This window comes from Elephantulus edwardii, unplaced genomic scaffold (genome assembly GCF_000299155.1).
Source record: "Elephantulus edwardii isolate Elephantulus edwardi_28Jun2011 unplaced genomic scaffold, EleEdw1.0 scaffold00033, whole genome shotgun sequence".
Taxonomy (NCBI): Eukaryota; Metazoa; Chordata; class Mammalia; order Macroscelidea; family Macroscelididae; genus Elephantulus; species Elephantulus edwardii.
In genome coordinates this window covers 17,193,075-17,202,546 of record NW_006399783.1, presented here as the reverse complement: position 1 = coordinate 17,202,546, position 9,472 = coordinate 17,193,075, and the positions used below count along the sequence as shown (strand labels likewise).

At 39.9% G+C, this 9,472-nt stretch overlaps 1 pseudogene; it reads left to right on the top strand.

Annotated features, from left to right (window-relative positions):
- The first annotated feature begins 1,095 nt into the window (after positions 1-1,095).
- LOC102846480 lies at positions 1,096-1,881 on the top strand (annotated as a pseudogene).
- Positions 1,882-9,472: the final 7,591 nt, after the last annotated feature.

The following is a 9,472-nucleotide window of genomic DNA, read 5'->3' as shown; positions in this document are numbered from 1 at the left end:
TGATGTTGAGCTTCAACCCATATTGTAATCTACAGTCCTTAACTTTCTGCAGCAAACACCCCAGGTCCTCCTTAGTTTTGGCAAGCAAGGTTATCAGCATAATGCAAGTTGTTGATGAGTCTTCCTCCAATCCTGATGCCACTCTGCTCCCCATGAAGTCCAGCCTCCTGAACGTTCTGTTCCACATATAGATTAAAAAGATATGAGATAGTAATTCTAATTCTAATATCTTTGTGTTCATCTTTCATTAATTTGACAGAGCAGGGTTCAGGGCTATTGTTCATACGATCACTGTGAGTTGTAGTCTACTTGACAGCACATAACAATAATAATAACTGTTTTTCACACACAGTGATCAGTTTCCTTAAGTGAAATGCATAATGAATATCTAATGCTGCTTTAAAAGAAATACTGAATGGGTAGTTTTAACGAACAAAAGCTTATTCTTTCACAGTGTAGGGGAAGTAAGTCCACATTCAGAGAAACGACTCAAGAGGAAGATGTTCTTACAGTGTAACTCTAGGGATGGTAGTGCCTCTTCCACCGTCAGTGCGCTTACTTTCCTTGGTGATCTCCACGTGGCATGGCATCAGTCTCCCTGTGGGTCTAGGAGGTTCTCAGTGCAAGGACCTTTGATCCAAATGATCATGACTAATGTTTGGTTTTGGTTTTTCTTGATTTTTTTTCCCCTGGTGATAGTCTGGTTCCTCCTTCTGTAATTACTTTTCTCTCTTTTTTAGTGCCCGTAAGATAAAAAGTGAGACTTAATCCAAGATGTGACTTCAGTAAAAGTGAGACTGGAATCACACTCTTTTGTAAGGCTGTTAGGCAAAGTATGCTGTACTCTCATCTTGCGTAGTCAAAGCAGAATGTTAGCAGGAGTGAGCCCAATGGTTCCACTCACGCAGCTGCACAAGGTGGCGATCACGATGGAAACCTCCATGGGTCACATCCGACTTGCCTTCGACTCCAGTGACCACAGCTGAAGCAGAGTCACGGCTAGAGCTGAACAAAATACAGGTTTAAAAAGCACTGAAAGTTCTACTGGCTCATGTACAGTCCGGGGGAGGGGGGCGACCTAATGAAGTGTTTTGAAATGAAAAGGAAAATTTCTTTTTAATGGTGGTATTATGAAGAATTCCAAAGAAAGAATTGAGGGCCAGATTGTCCTTGCCTCACGCTATCTGATCCAACTTGTCAGAAATCTGTTTATTTACCAAGGATGAGCCCAATTTAACTCCTGAGAAGACAAAATGTTTCTATAGGGATCTTTGGATCAAGCATACAATTAAAACCATTTCTCAGATTGTCTCTCTCCAAACTTTAAAAAAGGAATATAAGTGCTATGGAGCTAAACTTTGCCTTTTGGGTACTTTTGATTTCTTCCTTACTTAAGCAAGAATTAGGCTTTTACCTTCAATTATTGGAAAGGATTTCTAAGTCCAGGTAAACATAAACCTCCTGGTCAAGGATTTAGCTAAAGAGATAAGTAGCTGCATCATCAAAATGATCTTAAACATCTCTAAAAGTGGTTCTTGCATCACTCTCTGTATTGGTCACACTGGAATGATGATCCAGAAGTTTGTTGAGAATATCATTGCTGTCACTAAAGGCCTTTCAGAAAAATTACCAGGGAAGTGGGAAAGTGTGAAATACTTATACCTGGAAATGGAAAGATCTGTTGCCCTTCCCATCTTTTCTTTGTCAGCTCTTTGAAGGTGAAGAAAGTACGCCCTCCTGGCCATAAGAAAGAAACAGGAAAACCAAAGGCAGAAAGAAAAGCTCCTGAAGAAGAAGAAAAAGAGGAAAAGAGAAAAGAAGCAGCTTGCAAAGGCTGAAAAAAGGGCCTCCACTGAAGGGCAGGAAGTGGCCAAAGCCTGAGAGGTTCCAGTGAAGACGCCTAAGTCCCAGAATGGAGAGACCCCCAGAGAGAAAGAAGAGCCACAGCGTGAAAGTCTAGCTGAAAGCAGATGAATGGTAAGGTGAGATCCTGTTGCTGGTGTCAAGTGAAAAAACAAAACAAAACAAAACAAAACAAAACAAACAAACAAACAAACAAGCAAACAAACAAACAAAACCCAACAAAACAAACAGAAAACAAACAAACAAACAAAAACACCTACTACGGGAAAAAATGCAGAGAAGAAAAAAACTGCTAAAGTGAAGAAGTCTCCACAAAAGACTCCTGCTCCTCACACCCTTTTTGGGAAGAAAAGGAAGGTCTCACCAGCTCCACAGATCCCTAAATCTTCAAAGCTTTTCCACAGAAAAGTTCAGGGAAAGAGCCAAGAATCAAAGAAGAGGCAGAAAAAGAGCCGAACCCCACTCTTGAGATTAAAGACCTGACACAGATTTAGTAATAGCCTGAGCCCAAGTTCACCACTTGCAATGAATCTACTCAGAAAATGCCCCAAACCCCTAAACAATGGCCTAAAACCCTCAAAGTTTCACAGTCGACCTAAAACCATTGGCTCAACCAGGGGAAACATTAGAGATCTGTGAGGCTTGAAAACAAAGACCCACGCCAGATCCTGACAAACACTTTCCAATACCAAGGCCTGAACTGAAATATTTTTTAAAACCACCACAGGTAATTCTGATGCATGCCCCTGTGTACAAGGATCTGTGCCGACATAAAATCTACTTTTTCATTGCTTTTCTGTATATTTGCTAAAGGAATAGGGAGAAAATATAGTGCTTCTCTAGGGGGTGAGGGGCAGAAGAAAAGTCAGGAATTTCAATACCTATTTACAAAATAAAACTCCAAAACAAACACACAGTCACACCAACAAATTGTACAACCCAATGATTAATCAATCCCTTCCCACCCCCACACATCCTCATCCCTCTGCTTCCACCCTCTCCCACCCCTCTTAGATCCTTGTATTCATTCTACAATAATGGTTTTATACAATATTTATCCTTGTGTGACTGAGTTAGTTCACTCAGCATAATGCTCTTCAGTACCTCCCAAGTTAGTCAGGTCATGTTTTAAACTCTAGCCATAGTTTAAAACACAAAAATGTTTCAAGACACTTAAGGGTGTTACTAATTTTGAACCAGTTTAAATACAATGTTGAACTTGTGGTATGAAACTCATACCATTTGAATTCTGTCCCTAAACCCAAGTGAGGGAATGCTCATGAAAAAATTTTTAGAGAGTCCCTTCCTGCTTTCTTTCTTTCTTTCCTTCCTCCTCTCTACCTGTTTCTCCTCCTTTCCCACCATTCTACTGACTCATCTTTCTTCTTTCCTTTCCCCTCATTACCAATTTCTTTAGTGTCTCTCCCCCCTTATTCTCTCCCTGCCTTTTTAATCTTCTTTCCTCTTGTCTTCTCTCCCCACTCCTCCTTTTCTTCACTCAGATTCAAGATTGAAGCAGGCGAGTATACATCTAGTCTCTGTCCAGAGGCCTGGGTTTGGTTAATTTTGGCACATCTGCTTTTATGAGCAAGTTCAGGACTTGGCCCACTGTCTGCCAATACATCTAAAATGACAAAAAATATTTTGTCTGTTTTATCCAATTGTTGCTAGGTACTATTGAGTCAGAATCAACCTATAGAGGACCCTCGCACAGTTTTCAGAGGCAGTTAACTATACAGAGGAGATTTCCCATCTTTCTCTCTGCAGTAGCTAATGAATTTGAACCACATTCCTTTGGGCTGCTTGTGCAACTCCTTACTAACAGACCATCATGGTTCCCTGGTAGAGTTTTGGTTTTATCTAATGGTATTATTTTTATGTGTCATTGAGTAACCTGTGACTCCTAACAACCCTATGCGCAATAGCTCTGAACCCTGTCTTATCCTTAACCAGTTTCAATGTCTCCAACATATCTAACCCCTTTAACTCAGTTACTATGTCACTCCATCTCCTCCAGTGTCTTCCTCCTTTGTGTTGTTTTGATGGTCCTAGTGGAGTGAATATTTTTGTCCTACCAGATTTTACGGATTATACTGGTTTATCTCAGAGAGCATAGTGAGGTTGAGGCAGGACAGCTTAGAGATTCAATAAACTTTTTCAAAATCTTTAGCCCCTTCCCAGCTTTCTTACTATAAGTCAACATCCTGATTCCTCTAATTGCAAATCATGTCATAAATATTTGATGAAATAGTGGTGTACTCATAGGGATGATATGAAGAGCAAATGAAACAATGTGATGACATGTCTACTATATCTTATTTTTTAATAAAATATAAATGTATAGTAACAATATTAACAACAAAAGCAATCTGATAATTATTTTCCTGGAATTCTAATTAAATCTGATAGACTTGTATAGAGAAAGTAGCAGAGAAAATAAATATTATTTCCATTTTGTTTAGAGTCGTCACTCACCAGTCACATTGGTAAAACTGAACCTGTTGTTAGCTGTCACTGAATCAACACTGATAGAGTGCCTCTGTGAATAACAAAACAAAAGGCTGTCGTCTGGTCTTGCACCCTCACTATGACCAGCTGTGGACTGGATAATGTGGTCCTTAGGGTTTTTATTGGCTGACTTTTGGAACTTGACCATCCGGCTTTACTTCCTACTATGTCTGAGTCCAGATGCTTTGGCAACATCTGTTCGTCATCAGAGTATGATGATGAGTGGTGACTGTAGCTAAGACACTTGGGATGGGAATCCAACACAAGTTTCACTCTTGGAAGGTAAGAACTCTATTCCCAAGCAACCAACCTCCCTCAAAGCAGTACTACCTGTCTTTATTGCTGTATCAGAAGACACTGGTAGTGTAACAGTTAGGCACTTGACTGCTAATTGAAAGCTTGTCAGTTCAAACTCATCCAGTGACTTCTGAGGAGAGAGACCTAGTTGTCTGCTCTTGTGAAAATTACAGTCTAAAGCACAGATGTGCCGTTCTACTCTGGCAGATTAGTTTGCTGTGAGTTGAAATCAACTCCATGGCACCATAACATGTTCTTTTCTATTAGGTTAAACTGTCTAAACAAGAATGTTATGAGCTCCATGTGGTCAAGAGCTTTGTCTTATTTAGTGCTATTTCCCAGCAACTAGAGCAGACGTAGGTACACAGTGCAGACTGATTTAATCAATAGCTCTCAAACTTTTTAATTATAAAAAAAATCCTATGGGTGGCTTTTGCAATAGAGGCATCTAATGTCTTAGAACAATATCACTATTGTCTAGTCTACATTTTAAAGTAAGAGAGTGTGGAGGAGAAAATTGAATTTCCAATTTTAAAATAATGTTTAGTTACAGACTCTAATTAGGTAGAAATAACCAGTGCAGATCAAATCTCAGCCTAAAGCATATCCTGCTGCTCCCATTGGTGAAAGCAACCTAATTTCAAGACTTGACTGTTTCTATTTTCATACATGAAGAAAACAAAAAGTCATTAAAAATATGGAAAAGGGGGAGGCAAAGACCACAATGAATGTCACAAGAGATTCTGAAACTTGAAACTTGAATGTAGAGAAGTTAAAGTGAATGTAAGAAGCAAGGATGAAGCAGAACAGCTAAAGAGCACATTGAAAAGACAAAGCAAAATAGTATCACTGAGTGTACAAAGACATGGACTAAGAGTATTAAAAGGGAGAGAGAAAATGCCCAGTATTTCTAAAACTGAGAGAACTGACAGAAAAATTTGAGCATTTAGCTGCAATCCTAAAGGATTCTATAGTAAAATAATGCCTGAAGCAGGAAACATTATCTTAAAAAGGAATTCATCTTCAAGAATGAACTTGCAGTCAAAAAGTGAATGAAACCAAGAAGGGACTGCAGAGGGACTTCAGAAGAAAGGGCTGGCAATCTAGTTTTCAAGAACCAACCAATGAACACCCTCTGGAGGACAGTCTATGGGACACGTGATGTCTTCAGGACTCAGAATTGGCTCAATGGCTGCTAGGATTGTGAAAGTGTAATCAGACGCTAGAGATACCTCAGGAGGTTTCTCGTAAGCTCCTCCATTTGGGCACCCTCGCCTCAGAAGCTCTGCTTTCTTTCATTGTCTTTCTTTTGGGGAATAATTGTTTTCATGAGTCACCTCATTCCTGAGGGAAAGCAGTTTCTTCCTCACTTTAAAAGACACTGCAATTTAATCACAAATAATTGCCACTCAGAAAGATAGGCATTTCACATCCCTCAGATTTGCTGTCTTTCAAATCAAACAGCTCTGTGAGTCATTAAGCAAGTCAGTATAATAGAAATTTCTACCCACTTAACAACCCACCTCTCTCCTACATGTCTCCTGAAGTTACTTTTCCCTGTATTGATTGATAATGATGGAAATACTTCTCTCACCCTATCATTATGCTATCGAATGTGTTGATAAAGATTCAAGGAACTCAGTTCCTCTCTAGGTGACAATGAAGGAACTAGTATTTCTAAGCACTTACTTCATGCCACATTAAGGGCCTTAAACACAGTATCTCATTTGTAACAACAATGGGAGGGGATGTGCATTTTTCTATTTTCAAGGTGAGGAGAAAGATTGAGAGAGAGGTCAAAAGGTAATGAGTGAGCGGAGTAGCCCAGCGGCTGCATTTTCAGCCCTGAAATCAAGTACACGAAGTCTTAAAAGCCCCCTCCCCTCTGCCCTTGCTTGTGACCTCAGGCAGGTGACTAAATGTCCTCAGCCTCAAGTCTCTCACATCTGTAATATCATAAGAATAAGTAAAGATAATTAATTCACAGTACCACTATCATTGCATTGTTATGGAGACTAATACATGATAATACTTATTTAGGGAGCTCTGGTCGCCTAGTGGGTAAGGAGTTATGTTGCCAACTCAAAAGCAAGCAGTTCAAATGTACCAGTTGCTATGAGGAAGAAGGAAGGAAGTGACAAATCCAAAAGTGGCTCATATCCAACAGTGACGTATTGTCTCTCCAGACAATGTATTTTGGAGAGGGTGCAGCCAGAGTGCTCTTTGGAGGCAAGGATGGTGAGGCTTCATCTCACATCCTTGAAGCATGTTGCTAGGAGAGGCTAGTCTATGGAGAAGGACATGATGTTCAGAAAGTTAGTGGGTCAGCAAAGGAGAGAATGACCCTCAAGCAGGTAGATTGATACAATGGCTACTGGAATGCACTCTAATATGTCAGGAAGTGTGAAGATAACACAGGATAGGACAGGGTTAAAATCTGTTGTTCATAGGGTAGCTATGAGTCGTATTCAACTCAATGACACCAAACAACAACAGCACGAGGAAGAAGATGATAAATTTCTTCCCATTCTATACATGGCCTCCGAAAACCCACTGGAGGCTCAAGTACAAGTTGATTCTGACTCGATGGCAATGAACGAGGGAGTGAATACTTCTTTAGCATTATTACCACCAATTAACCAGTTGCCACTGAGTCGCCTCTGGACACCAGATGACCTCATGTGTAGAGAACGGAACAGTAATCTAGGAGAGTTGTTCATAGATGATCTTTTGGACGTAGACTGTCAGGAATTCCTTCTGAGGCACTTTTTTGATTCAAACTGTTCTTTTCATAGGTTTTGTACATTTCTCAATAGGTTTCTTTTTAGAGAATTTAGATTTGTTTTGGGACATTGTGAACTGGATCTTTTTTTTTTTCCTTTTTTTTTTTTATCCTATTACACATTGAGTTGGTTACTACATGTCATTTTTGCATGAGAGTAACCATTATTATATTCACCACTGTATTTCCAATTCTTAGAAAGTGTCTGGCATGTAAAAATCACCCCCCAAACTACAGCCATTGAATAAATTTGAACTCATGGCACCCCTTGATTAGATTTCCTGGGTCATCAATCTTAATGGGAGCTGACTGCTTTGTATTTCTCCCAAAGAGTGACTGACAAATGGACAACCTTTCAGTTAGGAACTTACCATAACACTTACTACGCCCACAGGGCTCCTTACTTGGCATGCAGTAGGTCTGTAACAAATATTTTTTTTTTTAATGGATGGATCTGGCAAGCTTATCATAATTATAGCTTTTAGGTGCCTCACTTGAATTTTCTCAGTAGATAAGAATTGTTTCCAAATTATAATAGCCTTTTCTTTCTGAATAATCTATGTGAACAATTATTGGACAGAATAGCTATTTTTGTAGAAGTCCTATACTAATTAAGAATATTTTTCATATTTAAATATTAAATTATGATGTTTTCTACTAGCTGCTTTTTTTCAGACTGAAAATTTTTCTCTTTCTTGAGTTCCCAGTGTAGAATTGTGTTATATTTATTTCTGCAATCTATTGTGATGATCTTTTCTGTATTTCCCTTTTAAACTGTTAATGCCATTTTATTAGCTGTTAAAATTGACAAGTACCTAGAGCAGGTGCATGGAAGTGTGCTCTAATGCGTTTATGGAATAGTAAGTCAGGCATGATGGGGAAAAGAGAAGTTAGTGAGGCCATGAGTGTCACTGTGGCTGCTCAACTCACTGTTCCAGACGCAGGGAGGCACAGCACTGCGTGGTGCAGGCATACACAGGAGTGTGCCCGGCACAAGGTAACAAGCTGGAATTTCAGGAGAGGAGTGCAAAAGGCAAACAGAACTCGGTTGGTTAGCAAGGTAGCACAGGCTTCCTAGGTGGTGCATTTTGAGTAATTGTATAGTCTCTGGGACATAGCAGATGTTTCTTATTGTTGGAGCCAGGCCCCAGAGCAGTTACAGGAGGTACAGGGGGTCAAGGAGGGTGAGAACCTGCCCAGGGCTGTGCTTGGAGAGTTCACTTACTTAGCTGTTCCAAAGGCAAATAGATCCGCTTCCAGTCAGAGCCTCAAACCAGTGCAGAACAGTATTTTTTTCTTTTTCTTTTTTAAAATATTATTAATTTTAATGAAAATTTACAGAGATTTTGGATTTCCATACATTTGTTGTAGTACTTTTCTCCCTGTCCACTCCTTTCCAGTTCGTTCTTCCCTTGGAAAAGTAAAGAGAAATTCATTCATTGTTATACGATCCCTTCCCCCAAGTCCACTCCACTATGCAGCCTTCGGGACAGTATTTTAACAAGATGGCATTGCAGTATCGAATATTTTTTAAAATTTAACACACATTATGTAGGATATACACACACAATGACAATCATGTAAACATATTACTGCTACTCTAAACCAACCAATCGTCAAGTAAACAAACCCCCAGTGCTGTCAAGTCTATTCTAGCTCCATCAGGCTGTAAATCTTTGTGGGAGGAGACTGCTCATCTTCCTTCCACAGGGTGGCTAGTGGTTTCGAACTGCTCACCTTATGATTAGTAGTCTGATACATTATGTCAGGAAATTGTGTTTGCTGGCCTCTGTTGGCACAGCCTTCTCAATGTCTGACTCACCCTAATTGTGGAGGTTGCTAAACTGCTTAGTTATTTGACAAGATGTCTGCAGAGTCACAGTCGGTAGTGGACAGGTGATTGGGCATCCAAACTCCCTCCTAGCTCTGCTCCTTCTCTATAGGCCTCCATTCTGCTCAATGTGTCAGGATTGGTGATTCCTGATCCCTGGCACCTCTGTCCCCCAATTGTCTCTCTTGTGA